Source organism: Topomyia yanbarensis, chromosome 1 (assembly GCF_030247195.1).
Source record: "Topomyia yanbarensis strain Yona2022 chromosome 1, ASM3024719v1, whole genome shotgun sequence".
Classification (NCBI taxonomy): Eukaryota; Metazoa; Arthropoda; class Insecta; order Diptera; family Culicidae; genus Topomyia; species Topomyia yanbarensis.
In genome coordinates, this window is record NC_080670.1 from 164,618,355 (window position 1) to 164,634,643 (window position 16,289).

At 37.3% G+C, this 16,289-nt stretch overlaps 1 protein-coding gene across 2 annotated transcripts in view; it reads left to right on the plus strand.

Moving 5' to 3' along the window:
* The first annotated feature begins 1,236 nt into the window (after positions 1-1,236).
* LOC131680189 (protein single-minded) overlaps positions 1,237-16,289 on the plus strand; it is an 82,854-nt gene continuing 67,801 nt past the window's right edge. Inside the window, exon 1 of one of the 2 annotated variants that reach the window (XM_058960916.1) lies at positions 1,237-1,723. The gene's annotated coding sequence lies outside the window, so the exon portion shown is untranslated. Of the gene's footprint in view, positions 1,724-1,859; positions 1,879-16,289 lie in introns of those variants that run through there. The other variant, XM_058960921.1, reaches the window with a different exon arrangement.

Sequence of the window (16,289 nt, forward strand, 5' to 3'; positions counted from 1 at the left end):
TGTTTTCGGATTCATTAGGTATCCACTTAAACTTATCAGCATACTAGAAATTCACCGCCAAGCTATAACCCAGTTAAGCTCAGCCGGAAATGAACCGGAATTCTGGCTGGTTCCAGTTCGTATTCCGGCTCCAGTGACACAACCGATTCTAGTTAGAATCGGTTGTTGCACTGGAGCCGGAATACGAACTGGAACCAGCCAGAATTCCAGTTCATTTCCGGCTGAACTTTACTGGGAAGAAGAATCAATGGTGAAAGTGGTATTGCATGTCAAAACTCACCACATTCTGACGTTCGATAACACTTTAGGTTAGTGATCTTGGTCTGCTATATTTAAACACAATTTTCTATATTCGTTGGCCAATTAAAGTGCAAGACAAACAAAGTCCAAAGTGACCCCATGCTACTCTACTTGCCATGAACACTAAAATTCCATAGTCGAGCAAGTTTAATATGAATCTGTAAATGTCTATTAAACTGATATTTCACTTAGTATCTATTTGAAAGATACTAATCGATATTGTAGTTTAGGAAAGCCTGGTCAAAAAACGGTCGTATGCTGACATAGAAGGGAGAAACCGGGTCAGCTCCCTACGTTAGGGAAGGTTTAGCACAACAACCCCAGAATGGAGCTACGAGCACGAAGAGGAGGGCACCCAGACACATTCAATTTTATATAATTATTTTTATTTTTAATTTAGCGCACAAAAAAGTGAAAATTTATCTTCAACGTTAGCTACATCGGAAAAAATCTAAACTACCCAATTAAGTATTAGGAAAGTAATAAAAGTCGTTAATATAACTAATGCTTATATCATTAAAACAACAGAAAAAAACCATTTCCCCAACTTACCGGACCAAATTTAAAATGATTAGTGCCATGGTTTAGCGATTTCTCTTAGTCTCATATCTCGGGTACACAATCACCAATCCGGACAGCTGTTCTGCAAATCCGGATAATTGCATAATGAGAGGATCGTATAATTTTGTCCACCCATTCACTCTCCCACTATATGGCACATATGTATGTACATAGCAATTGCTTTTCATAGTGGCAGTCAGTCATAATTTCCCCGTGGCACACATCGTGTAAAGTCGTAGTCCCGTTCGTCCGCCCGACCGACCGGGAGAGCGCCGAACATCGCCAGGCTCTTTATGGTTCTGACGACGACGACAACGACAACGGTTTTGTTTACACACGGGATGAATGGCGTTGATTTTCGGTTGCCACCATCCATCCAGCCTGCCGTCGTTGTATGCGCCCGGTTTTCCTTGTGGCCGGGGTCTGCTGCTGTTGCTGCTGCTGCTGCTGGTGGTGGTGCTCCTACTCTCGCAATTCGAACTGCGCTGGTTTAGATACGCGATGCTGTGACGGTGCCTTTCAGTCCTCGTCATTCTACGCGCCAGAGCGGAAAGGAAAAATAAGCGCGCAACCGGTACAGGGCTAAGGTCCCCACGCGTTTGCAACTCGACTGCATTCAGACTGTTAGATTTTTAGTGATGTTCTTTTGGGAAAACCCTAGGAATCGAAATGACCAATTGTGGTGTCGTAGCAGGTGATGTTTAGTGATTTGATTCGGTTTTTAGTGAGTGATTTTTAGACCAGCTGTGATTAGTGTGAGGATTCATTCATTTGTGATTGCACTACATGAAGGATACTACCGTACGAAGGATTATAGCAGACTCACGGATTTTATAGCAAACAATACTCAACTGGTTTTAAGGTATTTGTCTATGAAGACGTTATCATCAATCTTTTGTTCCTGTAAATAATCGTGCTTCTGTTAACAATATATCACGTACGAACTAACATACTGCAATTTTATGGCACCCGTCACTGTTTAGCCGGTACATTCTAACAGCAAATACAAAGCCGCCGGTGAGTGCTCGAATAATTGGCTTATGTGTGGAAAACTGCTTGCGTGTGGTGAGGTAGCTAAATAATAGTAGATATTCTAGCAGGCATTGGAAATCCTTCGCAGGTTCTAACTGGGTTTGTCGCGGTATGAATGTTTACATTATCGGCAACTGTCGTTTGTAATTTGAAACATACACGGGATTCACGTATCACTGCACGAGGAAGTAACACTGGTGCGGTCTTCGTAGGCAGAAGAGATAACAACATGCATAAATCATGTTTTTGAAAAATAAAACGCCTCATTGAGTTTTGACGGTTCCGCTCGTCTTCGGCGGGCGGAACGAGAGAACATCTGGAATAGGGAACACGTGTGTCGTTTTGGGTGATTTAAGATGATCAATCGAGCTATGGATCTGGGAAAATGCAGTTATTAGAGAGCTAATTATGAAGCGTTTATGGAATACTCTCGTTGTTAAAGTCAATATCGATTTTGGTTATTTTAAAAATGGGTACAGTTGATTGCTTTACTTTTTGTCGTCAAAGAAAAGCAGACGTTTTTGCTACAATGATAATTACACGCTACACGCCCGATCAATATGAAACAGTGAACACAGTGGCGTTGATCAGATACTGAGTAGTGAAAATCAGAATAGACGCGTGACACCTGTCGAATAAGTAACAATGCATCGAACATTTGACGAATGTTGTCTGTTTCAATCTGCATGTTTGTCATTTTAGGAGTAGTTTTTTAAGCGAATGAGTAGGTATTTACTCGATTTTGAGATAATATAGCTTCCTAATATATAGTCACAGCCCATAGAATGGGTAACATGCAGTATAAAAGTCGCATTGATATTTATTCAATGTCCCAAACAAGGTTCAGACATTGGTGAACATTATGATTATCGGGTGCGGGCATAGCGTACTTGGTAAATCGATTGCCTTATACGCAGCTCGGCTGCGTTCGATTCCCAACCCCTTACATAGAGGTAGAATTTTTTTTAAATAGATTTTTCTAACCAGAAAAGAGCCGAATGACCATAAGGTTAAAACCTCAATAATCGAAATAAAAAGCTATGATCATTCTAATTGTCACTACACAGTCTCTGAAAAGCTATGATTTCTATGCGCCATGTTATATTTAACTATCGTGTCTAGATATCTGGTTTATATTATTTTACTTTTACGGATTCCAAATATGCATTATTTCACTTTTTATAAAAATTTGGTATAGTTTCTACGATAGTAGTATGTAGTAATTTTATTTCGGTTTCGTAGTTGTCATTAAGGTTTTGAGGAAGACTGAATAAAATTTGATCATCTTTAAGTCACAGAGAACAGACGTCCATCTTCAGCATTCAACTTGTGTAAAATCTCTAACGGTTTCGAAGGTAGTTGGGATATCTGAATCAGGTGCGCTACTATCGTCATGTTTTTTTTTTGTGGCTGAGTTCGACTGAATTGACAGCGGTTATTCCTCTACCCATTCAAACTAGTCCGGAACCGGTTCGGACTTCCAGCATGAATTCCAGCTCAAATGCATCAACCGATAGAGTCGGAATCGGTTGTTTTCTTTGAGCAAGATTCCATACTGAATCCATTCAGGATTTCGAACCGGTTCCGGAATGGATTTGACGGATAGTTGGGATAGGTTAGTGTGGCGGCGCTAGTGTTTATCGTATATTAATTTAAATGTTTACACACGTTTTTTAAACATTTTTGTTCGATCATGGATGTCTGTTCTCTGTGTTTCAGTGTTCAAATACCTATGAAAAAAAACAGTGAATTTGATAAAATGTAAGTTGGAATTTTGTCCAACGCAATTTTTGATTGATTGATTGTGTATTGTCTTCGATTAAAAATATTACATCACACAGACTAAAATAACTTTAATCTAACTATAAACTATCTAATTTTATTTTGAAGACTCTTTACTTATACTAAAATCAAAAAGATGGTAAACGTTGAAGAGCTGGCAGCAAACATCCAGTGGATTATTCTGGCCATATGGTCGGTGTTAGGTCAGACCGGACTAAGTGACTAAATATTAAATTCGAGAAAAACGAGTTTAAAGTTTGAATCGCAGCATTCTTTACATTATAATTGGAAATTAATTTTTGCCATAATTCTTGTTTATTGTTACATATCTCAAATCTGGAAAAAGTTGAATGTAGCTGACGATATTCTTTATCCAGTGCTACCATTTTCTAATTTTTTGATGTTTTGCGACTTAGTCCGGTCTGACTTAACACTGACCTATTTTTGCCTTTAACAATGGGAGGTATTGGGCAACACCTGGAGAAATTATTTTGTAAAACTAAATTTTCCCATGCAAAATCCCATGTAAACTGTGAAACTTGGGCGTTTCACTGATCGACCTTAGAATTGGAACAGTTATTCTAGGATCCAAATGGAATCCAGAAAGCTGCTCGGAATAAAACTTTGTTGGTAAATGTAAACACGTCCTTGTTTGACACTATCGGTCTTAATTGACAATGGTATTAGCCACATGGGTTAGCATCTTTGACAGCTAATACAGCAAAAGAATAAGGGTTAAAGTAGTTACATAAAAGAAGGACACCATAATTCCAATATTATAAAGTAATTTATATTCATACGGGCATACTAGAATCGGACTAATCGTACTGAAATGCAGCTCGTCATAGGGCCCAATTTGAGATTTTGGCGAGTGAGCAGAATGGAATAGGTTGGAGCAGTTTTATTGTTGATTTGCTTCCAAAACGGCGATAAAGCTAAACTAATGTGATCCTAGGTTATCAGCGAAAAGGTGCCATTTGACCAAAATATGACTATTCCATATCAACTTTTGAATAGGGCTAATAAGATTTGTAAACAAACATTTGTTTTGCTGATTTCTGTTAATTTGTTATAATTTCAACACAGAAAACATTGGAAATTGATTCTACCAAGGGTAAAGATGTTGATTCATGTATATCTTTCATGAAATTCAACTTGGCAGCCCAATAATGAGCGAAATAAGTTTGTTTACAAAAACCTCGTTAGGCCTTTTGAAGAATTCATATTGTATTGATGTTTATTTCTATTACAGAATGGCAGATATATTTACAATCAAATGCTAACAACGTTGTTTTATATTAGAAATAGCATACGTTTCTATTTTGAAGGATTGATCAAAGAAAAAAAAGTTCGATTATTTTGTGCAATGATCACTAGCGATTTTTTTAAGTCGTAGTAGTATTTTTTCGTAGTTAGGCATTTTTTAAATCATTCGCAAAATCAGTGAGCGATTACTATAACCTCGATTTGATTTTATTTAAGGGATTGAAGAGTTTTTAGAAGGCAGTGTTTCGTTGTCCTTACTCTAGATGTGAAATCACCACATACCACCATAATGTTGAAATTTGTAATGTACTCTTGTTACGATTTCATTTACGGACTAGCACTTTCACTGCGGCTTACGGTACACAAAACAAGAATATTTGGGTCGTTTTCTGCGGTCTCCAGGAGAATTTCACTTACGAGCGGACTTTCAACCCTACCGTTGGTTTCTGGGCAAAGTATAGTTATCAAAATGAACAAATAGGAGACTAATTCACCTCAAGAACGTTACTAATTATACAAAAACAGCTTATATAGACAAGACCTTACATTTTATTTGGACAGACAAAAAATACTTGCGCACAACTTTTATTTCACTTTGGATTACGGTATCGTGGCGGTCGGGACGAACGTTGGTCGACTTGCTGCTGCGATGGGTTTCCGGGGACTGGACGACGACGAACTGGTACTGGAACAGTAGACGAAAGTGTTCAGACCGGGTGCTTCCGTCGATCGGGATCCAGATGCGGCGGCAACTCGGCCGTGTAACGTGTGGCCTTCGTTTCGTAGATGGTCCGGTAGTGGGACACTGGCTCTACACTTTCGCAAGTTACTTCGCGCACTTTTCGTCACCTATAGTGGCATCATTGGACCAACAGTGTACTCGCGTCCCACATGGGAATAGTTTTACGGAGCTGTATTAAAAAGATCCTGCCCAGAATAGCATTTATCTAGAGGCGCTGATGGATCGTTCTTCGGTTCAGTCTGATCCCACTTTTTGCTAAAAACTACAAAAACGGATGAAACGCACAGTCCCGGTATTGCGATGGGACCAGGAGCGGATCCAGAAAAAAATTTCGGAGGGGGTCCAAAATTTCGACTTTAAAATGTTCATTGTACAATACGTAATATATAATACCCTCATTTAATTAAACTCAGTTTTGGTAAACGAATCTGGTTTGCAAAGATTTTGAACTTAGAATGAATTTAAAAAAAGAAACATTTTTAAAAATTCTCAAGATGTTAAAAAATTGGGGGGGGGGGGTCCGGACCCCCAAGACCCTCCCCTTGGATCCGCCACTGGATGGGACGACGCTGCCGCGGGTCTTCACTTCTCGGACCTGATTTCCTAAGTAAGGCATTTGACAAGGTATTGAATGATAGTGAAATGATTCATTTGACAACAGAAGAAAATGATGTATTCGTCTGTCATTTCGAATACCATCTGCTTTTCTACGTGTTATAATGGCGGCCAACATCATTCTGTTCGTATATCATGTCAATAGCCCTTATTTTAATAGTAGCCATTACACCATCTGCGCTGTAACAATCACTTATTCTTACTGATTTTGTGTAATGGTTCAACGAAAACTTCTTCCAATGGAGTTGATTGAGGTCTACCTAATTTTAATAAAATCTTTCAGAAGATAGTAAAACATAATGCATTTCAATTAAACTTATTCCTTTTCTCTACGGTGATGTCTCTAACACCTACCAACTCATATTTTTTACCTTCTTATTTATCACAATAAAACAAAACACAGCGAAAAAAGCAGTCATTTGTTTACGCTCATGTGCGTACCATCTTCTATTGGTCTAGGGGAACGCAGGGAGACTTGGTCAAATGCAAAATTCTGCAATTATTAGATCTTTAAAATTTGATCTTTAAAGTTTCACAAAAATGTATATATTTATATGAGCTTGGATTTTCTAGTGTAATTTTAGATGCTTGAGGTGAACAATCTTTCTCTGATACAAAATGTTCCGCAATTAATCCCTTCATACCCCTATTATTTATTCTGGTTGCAGTTGAAGACTGGAAAATCCAACCAGCGACAATCGTATTTTCTCTGGTTCTAAACAATGGAATCACGTCCGATATAGTGCGCTGTATTCGTTCAATGATGCGCTATACAGCGCACTACTTCCGACATCATGGATTAGCACTAAACAAGACAAAAAACGAATGTAGCTGGTTGGATTTCCAAGTTTCAACTTTAACGAGATTATAAACATTGTTTTCAAACAGCTTTAAGTTTCAGTTTAGAGAAGCCAATAACTAGGACTACACACCAAAAAATAATGAAATTTAAACGACATGTAAATCAATACGAATGTAAACATACAACAATTGAATCCAAAATTTGATTGAAAATTACGTCAAAATCAATTGGAGCATCAAACAGCATACAATTTTACACTTTCATTCGTGTAACATTACATGTCATTTATTTTACAACAGTATTCGAGTAAAAATACATTGATGTGCATTGGTTTTCCGTTTAAAGAAACTGTAATATTCAGTCCACGTGTAAAATTATAATAAAATTCGTTGAAGAAAACACGACAATTCGTGTGTATTTGTGGCTGAACTTAATTTTACATTTATATTCATGCTCCAAATATGTGCATGAAAATAAACTTAAAATTACAAAATATTTTTTTCTGTGTACTACCTTTAATACTAACAGCACAGAGAACAGACATATAATCTAAAACAAACTTTCCCGAAAAATCTGTGTAAACATTTAAATAAAAATACCTTGAAAATCATCATCGCATACAGGTTCGCATTATAGTTACTATATACATAGTTAGGCGGAGACACCGCGCGGAGCCAATTGAGCATGTCAAATGCCGGAACTAGTCGAGCATGACGTCACATAATGTTTTTTTGGATGTATATGGAAAAAAGTATTGTGATTATGGTCATAACTATTTCACTCTTATCTTGTGTTATCGAGTGTAGAGAACTTAAAAGAACCAATTTTTTTCTGAAGCAAGAAGAGATATTCGCACAAGTATAAAATCATATCATCAGACCTTCGAATTGGATTTTTATTCGTGCATGTAAAGTTCTTACTCACGGCGACAATGAAATTATTAGCCTAGAGCTTGAACATTTACATGGGATGCCAGTGTTTGCTTCCTGAAATAAAAGCTGCCAGTTTTCCGGCTTTTGTGTCCGCCTAACTCTTAATACAGTAACTCTAGTTCGCATGCGTGAGTCAGCATTGTGTCCAAGTTCGCACACAAGTCCCGCATAGCGATTGCTGGCCGATCGAAGCGCCAGCCAGTGGCAAGTTGCTACTTGCTGTTGTCATTTCAAAGCGATAGTTTTATTTCTTACACAAGTTGAAAACTTTACTTGTATGTCAGTTCTCAGTGCTAACAGTTATATGTACAATTTGTGGAACTATGGGGCGGGCGTAGCACAGTTGGTAAATCGATTGCAGCTCACCTGTGTTCGATTCCCAAACACATCCATAGGGTTAGAGGTATTTCTAAACCGTTTTTTTTTGTGGTGGTGCTCAAAACGAAAGTTATTTTGTATTACGATTTTGAAGGCAAGGCAATAATACATCTTTTGTGTAATGTTAGGATCGCTTTTTACATTCATTGTGTACGGAAAAAAATATTTTCAGTCACATAGAGCCACACATACGAGCCTTCCAAGAGTAGACGTCCAACTATTTCCAAGTCGAGGAGCGCCGCGGCGAACACGATAACTCTTTATAAAATACTAATATGTCTGATATGGGAAATTCAATGGCTTCATGAAATCCAAAAATCTCATATTTTACTGTAAAATTCGCTTATTTTTCTTCAAAATAATAAGGCGAAAAAATTTTTTATTCAGTTTTCTGTGGTTCATCGACAGGCTACACATATTGGGCACACTCATAAAAAAAATCAAGTCAATTCGTTGATTAGTTTTTGAGTTATCGTGTTTGCCAATTTGAAAAAACGCAGTTTCGAGAAAAACGCTATTAACTCTACAACGGTTTCGTGACTTTTTCTATACGTAAACGGTTTTGTGGGGTACATACGTGCCCCAGACATAAAACCGCTCTAATATGCCTAGTTTTTATTGAATTTATAATTAAATTGGATAGTTTTATTCAAAAATAGTACAAGCAAAGCTGTTTTTTTTTTTTCAAAAATATTCGTGTTTTCTAAATTATGCAATATTTCAGTTTCTATAGAAGAAGTCTTTAGAATACGACAAAATCCCCTTTTTTCCTTAATATTGCTATAACTTCGAATGTTTCTAGCCGATTTTGACCATCTATAAGGCGTTGTAAAGATTATTAAATTGCCTTTTGAACAATCATTAAATAATTCAAAGACCAACCAAAAAGTGTATTTATTCCGATGTTTGTTTGAACACCAAACGCCAATACAAACAGTACATATACAGCAATATGCAATAACGAAGTTAAAATAGGAATGCGTCGAAGGGACAGGCCAGTGCATTGTACGTATATTATTATATACAAATCATATTCACGAATGTGTTCTGTCTCGATTATCTCCTAAACCAAAGGTACGATTGCGATCCAGGCGCCTTTTCTAGCTACTTTTTTTTTTTTTTTTAATACCCTCCACTATCCCCCATACCAAGAAACTCGCACAGAGAGTCCCCTGGTAATGGACACAACAATAATAAAAACAAAACAGAAATACGCGGAGATATAAACTACAGCAAAAAAATGAACAAAGTGAAATCCCAGTGGAATCAAGTTCCTTTGAAGGGATTCACAAAGCTTATTTGAATTCTAAATACTAAATTTATAACTAAGTGATAACGTTTGTGGTTACGAGCAAATACGAAAATTAGAATAGGCTAAATAATATTAAAAGAATAAAAAGTAGGAAAAAACTAGCAGGAGCCAGAAAAACCTACACACTTAGATGGTTGACACACTTACAAGATATATTCGTTTACTTTTCGTATCATATGCTGCTTAAGCTTGCTTTTAAAGAGGATGTTATTTGTTACTGTTTTCAAGGCAATAGGAAGTGCGTTAAATTTGGAAGGTCCGTGGATTGAGATGCGCGTTAAACCTAAGTTTGTGCATGCACTGCTTCTCAGTAGCTCGTTTGCGCTTCTAGTATTCTGAAGGTTTACTCTAGCTGAGAATACAATGTTGTGATGAAATTTTGGGTTGTTTAAAATATTATGTACATAAATAATAGTTTGAGTATCTCGTAAACCAACAACGGGGATAATTCTGTGGCGTAAACTGGTATATAACAAAACCGTTGAAAATAAGGGAGGCAAATTAAAGATTACTTTGATACATCTATTTTGCAATATTTGAATCCTTTTCAGTTTCGATTTGGCAGCGTGACCCCAGACGACAATCAAATATTGAATGATTGAGTGAATGCATGCATAATAGAATTGCAATAGTGCATCTTTGGGAACAAAACAACGTACTCTTTTCATAAGACCACATAGTGATGAGATTTTGTTGGCAACATGTTGAATGTGTATGTCCCATGAAAGGCATGAGTCTAAATGAAGTCCTAAGTATTGGAATGATGAAACTTTTTCAATCAGTAATGTTCCGACGAATGGATCGGAATGCGGCAAAAATTTTTTCCGTGGCGAGTGAAATATCATATATTTTGTTTTTGTCAGATTCAGTGAGAGATTATTGCCGTTAAAATATTCGATGAGGCTCGCTAGATCGGATTCAATGTATTTGATGATTGGCTGAACATTGGAATGGGGATAGAACAATGCTGTGTCATCAGCAAAAAGCCTTGGAGTCCCATGCAGTTTCAAATTACCTAAGTCATTGATGAAAATCAAGAACAGCAGAGGACCTATGTTACTCCCTTGTGGAACTCCTATGTCAATCGGTTGTAGAGTGCTGCGGGCACCATTTATTACCACAAATTGCTTTCGATCTGTTAGATAACTTCTAATCAATTCATTGGCAACACCTCTTATCCCATATCGGTCGAGCTTTTCTAATAAGATTCTGTGGTTTATTGTATCGAATGCTTTCTTAAGGTCGATGAATAAGCCCCCCACGACCTTTTTTTGGTCAATTTCACGGATTTGCTCATCAGTGAGTTCAGTAATAGCAGTCGCCGTTCCACAACCTTCCCGGAAACCATATTGGAATTTATAAAGAACATCGTTCGCACGCAAAAAGCTAACAAGCCGATTTGTTAAAAGCTTTTCTAAAATTTTATTCAGCATCGACAATGTTGAAATTGGGCGATAATTTGAAGGGTTGTAAGAATCACCGGATTTGAATATGGGCGTAACTTTAGCAATTTTCAAAACGTTAGGATATGACCCCGTAACTATTATGCGATTGAAGAGTTTAGTAATAATCACAGAGAGCGGTCCTATATTGGCTTTCATTAGGTCTGCTGATATGTTATCATGACCCCTACTTTTTTTAACATCAAGCTGACTAATGAGGATTCCAACTTCACTAACACTAGCAGGCTTCAGAAAAATAGAACTGCTAACAGACTTAACTGGCTTCAGAAAATCAAATTTGTTTTTTGGGAGTTTGTCAGCTAGATTGTTCCCGATCGTGGCGAAAAAGCTATTAAATACTTCAGCAACATGTAGATCAGAGTCGATAATGCAACCATCCTTTTTTAGTTTTATTGGTTCACTTGTTTTGGTACGACCAAAAACTTCATTCATTTTTTTCCACACGTTTGAATGACTAGAAGTTTTTAGTATATTCTCATAATATTCACATTTGCATCGCTTTTCGGCGGTTTTAACTTTATTTGAAACGTGTTTCAACATTTCAGCAGCTTGCGCATCATTAGGATTACGTTTAACTTTATCAAGGTAATTATTTTTTATTTGTATCAACCGCCAAAGGCTAAAGGTCATCCATGGACAATTTTCTTTTTTAACATTAACATTTTTCGTAAAAGTTTTGGTGCAGTCAACCAGTAGGTTGTTATAGGTTGTAATGAGAGTATTTAAGGTAGCTTCAACATCATCAGTAGTTTGAAAATTGTTCAAGAATCTGGAGAATTGGTTTTGCAGCCTAGCACGATCGACAATGGTCATTCTTAACTCTTGTTGTTTCTTTCCTTTACAAATAGGGAGAGACGAAATGATAGGAAGATGATCGCTAATATCGCTAAAAACCGTGTAATTATGCAATTGTGAAGCAAAATCTATAGGGCAAATGAAATGATCTAAAATATTATTGCTAGTTGGCCGTGTTGCGAAAGTATTTGTGCAAATATAACTATATGATTCTAATAACTGTTTGTATCTAACTACTATGTTATTATTGTGAAGATTGATTGGAACGTTCACATCACCCGCTATGAAGTATGGTTTAGCCGGGGTAGCATTAGATAACCAATTTTCTAATATATTCTGAAACGAGTTGTAGTCGAATGATGGGGGTCGATAAACACCAATAACGTTATACAGATGGCTCCGAAGTTTTATTTCTAAATGGATGTAATGCAAACCATCGATTGTTTGGTTATCTATCAATCTGCTTTCCAGAGAACTTCTTACAAACACTGCTAAACCTCCTGTCGAGTTACTACGGCAAGAGAAAAAGGGACGATAGCCAGGGATGTTATAAACACAACAGTTATCCTTCTTAACCCAAGTCTCACCGATAACAATAACATCAATACCTAGTTTACATTCATTTACAAAGTAAATCAACTCATCAAACTTTTCATAAACATTAATTCCTCTAACATTCCACTGAACAATATTCAAAAGATTCGTGTCATTTAAATCACATTTTTTATTAAATTCGTGTAAGTTATCATAAAATTTATTTAATATTGTATTGGGTGTAAAATCCATTTTAATTTGATTGATTTCAAAGAATTAAAAGAAAAAAAAACTTATTGTGTGCTTTTCTTCCGCTTAGGCGATGGAGAATGCACAGAAGTTGACGGGCCCTCAGGAGTACACGCTGGTTTCAAAAAAAGTCTCTTCACACGACTGAGATCTTCTCGAGTTTTTACCAACTCGGGCTTACTATTATCATCTTTTTTACTAGTATAACACCACCCCTTCCCGCCCAAATGTACTTCACGTTTAACGATTCTTGGGACTCTCTCAGCTCTTTGAGCAATTCCAGAGACAGCGGAGTCAATTCATCGCGCAAGGTCACATTCATAGCTCTTCCGTTAACAACAAACTTGTCATCAATCAAGGTCGATAATAATTTACCAAATTGTTTCTTCTTGGCAAAAACAGCCTCTTTCGAATCTTTATTAGAAAACACAATTCTGATTGGAGCCAAGCTATTGTTCGGTTTACCACTGACAAAAATCCGCTCAGCAGATACTACTAATCCCGCATTTTCTCTCAACCCTACACAGAGCAGCAGTTTATTAATAAGTTGGGGCACATTTTCACCTGAAACTGTAGGAATACCCCAAACGACAGCATTATTACCCAAGACAGCTTTGTCCGATTTGTCGACATTAGCTTCCAACTTATTAACAGTAACCTCTAGTTGATTTTTTGATTTTTTCAAACGATCTATGTCGGCTTTGAGATTCTCGTTTTCTAATCTGAGATCTTTAAAGTCAGTAATTATTTCATCAAATTTATCGGAAAGGAAAGCCTGGGATTTTTCGATAGTGGTAGTAATCTGCTTAACTTCGGTTGTAACCGCTTGTATTTCCTTAGCTACTGTTTCAGAAATGGTTGCTTTCATTTCAGCAGCAAGAGAAGAAATCAATGCACGACTACTATTTTGCATTGTTACAATTCGTTGGTAGATTGCTGAACAATCTGGCGAACAAAAATAATCCGTTTCCCTCAAGCGACGTACCGCATATCCCACAATATTTTTGCATTTAAAATGAGCACTCGAGAAACAGTACATGCAAGTTAAAATTTTCGAACTATCGGCCTCCTTTTTATTACAAATCGAGCAGACAAATTCATCATCGTTATCCATTGTAATCGGTTCAGGGGAGCAAGTTGAAGCAGACTATTTAATGAGACAGAAAGGTAAACAAATAAACAATATATTGGCAACACACACTAGAGCAAATCTATGTAAACCACAAAAAATAGTCAATCGCTAAACAGAGTCAATGGAGATGTAGTACTAGAGCAACAGAAGTTAGGTGTAGCCAAAGGTTCCGTGTTCAAAAAAACAGTCATAGGAGTGTGTGAATGTATGCAGTTAACGACAACAGTGTCAATGATACCGTATGGAGGTTGAGTTCCCACAGCTACTCAACAAACGAACGTTGAAGTTTGCTTTCCAGCCTACCAGACTAAATCCACTCAACCACAACCAAAACGATTTGCTCGTTAAGTAGCCGTTTGGGCGGCAATGGAGATCACAAATATGTATGGTGCTGTTGTTACGGAACCACAATGTGTACCGGATTGTCTTCAGACTTTGTTCTACGTTTATCAACTAACCGTTTGGGCAGTAGAAGACACGAAAAGAACTATCGCATGAATCAATCGATATAACAAGGTGTATCTATAGGTGTACTCACAGTTACCTTCTACTCAATACGCAATGTATTCGCTTAGTGGGTTCCTTCACACCAACACAGCAACAACAACACAGCAGCAACAGCAAGCCAAGGCTTGGTTAAAAATTATAGCACAACAATAGACTCTTCTTGAACACGAATGCGGTGGCATATATATTTTATTTTGCAATTAGTGGTCATTCAGACCCTTCTCCACCACAAACTCCACTCAGCTATTAACAAACACGTTATCACTGATCTAAATTACACTTAATCAAGAATAAAATAACTAAAAAAACACTATAAATTCGAAGTTAATCGCGGACTGTATGAAATTAGTGTCAACCAGAAACAACAGTGTTGCCATCAGTCTACTTTGCTCTAGTAGCTTTTGATATCAAATAGCTTTATTTTATTGTTCAGCAACGTTGAAGCCTATACAATTTCACGCAAGTTTCTCGCTTACTATGTATCAATATTTTGCTTATAAAAAAAGATATAATAAATTTTCCGAATTATATACACATGACAAAACACTAACGTAAACCGCTTTGTGGGGTATATTTGTACCGCAGACAAACTTTAAGCGGGTTAGTCAAATGAAACAAATAGGTTGCACTTGCTTTAATAGAAGTTTAATAATCAATTTGATTTATGATAAAGTTTGCTTGCAGTTAAAGTAAACCACAATGGAATGACAGGGATTGCAAATAGCTCTGGGGTACAAATGTACCCCACAAAACCGTTCTAGGGTTTACCTTTCGGCAGTCACTGCTCTGAAAATCTAGCGAAATTGTCTTAGAACACCAGCGGCTGCTCGTTCAGTGGGCCATAAGCGCGACTTCCGGAGGGTTAAAGCACAGAGAACAGACATCCATGATCGAACAAAAGTATTTAAAAAACGTGTGTAAACATTTGAATTAATATATCCATGACATCCATGATCGAACAAAAGTATTTAAAAAACGTGTGTAAACATTTGAATTAATATACGATAAACACTAGCGCCGCCACACCAACCTATCGCAACTATCCGTCAAATCCATTACGGAACCGGTTCGCAGTCCTGAATGGATTCAGTATGGAATCTTGCTCAAAGAAAACAACCGATTTAGACTCTATCGGTTGATGTATTTGAGCTGGAATTCATGCTGGAAGTCCGAACCGGTTCCGGACTAGTTTGACTGGGTAGAGGAATAATCGCTGTCAATTCTGTCGAACTCAGCCACAAAAAACATGACAACAGTAGCGCACCTGGTTTGGATATTCCAACTATCTTCGAAACCGTTAGAGATTTTACACAAGTTGAATGCTGAAGATGGACGTCTGTTCTCTGTGGTTAAAGCGAGTCCCACATCAAATTGCATCACGGAAAAAATGCTGTAGAAAATGACCCAATGGGTATTTTCTCTTGGAAATTTGGGTAGAAGTAGTGTAGAGTGTATTGTTTACACTGTATTTTTATCGCAGTCAGTTTTTCGAGAATTGTTGCCGATAGATTGAAATCTGTGTGTGTTATAGCAAATACGCGCGTAGAATGCATGGTTGTTTACAACAAAAGAAGTTCAGCGTGGCCACCGAGATTGCGGGAGAACTTTCTAGAGGGTCAATACTAACAATTAAGCGGATAAATAAGAAGTCGAAAGGAAAGATTTACAAACAATCGCGTGTACCTTTTCCGAATAAAGATTTTAATGTGAATCCATCCTCAGTGCCGGGCCCCCAAAATCCCGGGGACGCTGGCCAAGGCCCACTGTGCCCACGCGTAAAGACGGTACTGCGTCTATTTTAAGCGTTGTTCCAATGTCTTTGATTTTCACCTGTCTCGTAATATTGAAAAACGACTGTTTAAACTGCTTCCTGTTAGTAAAAATCTT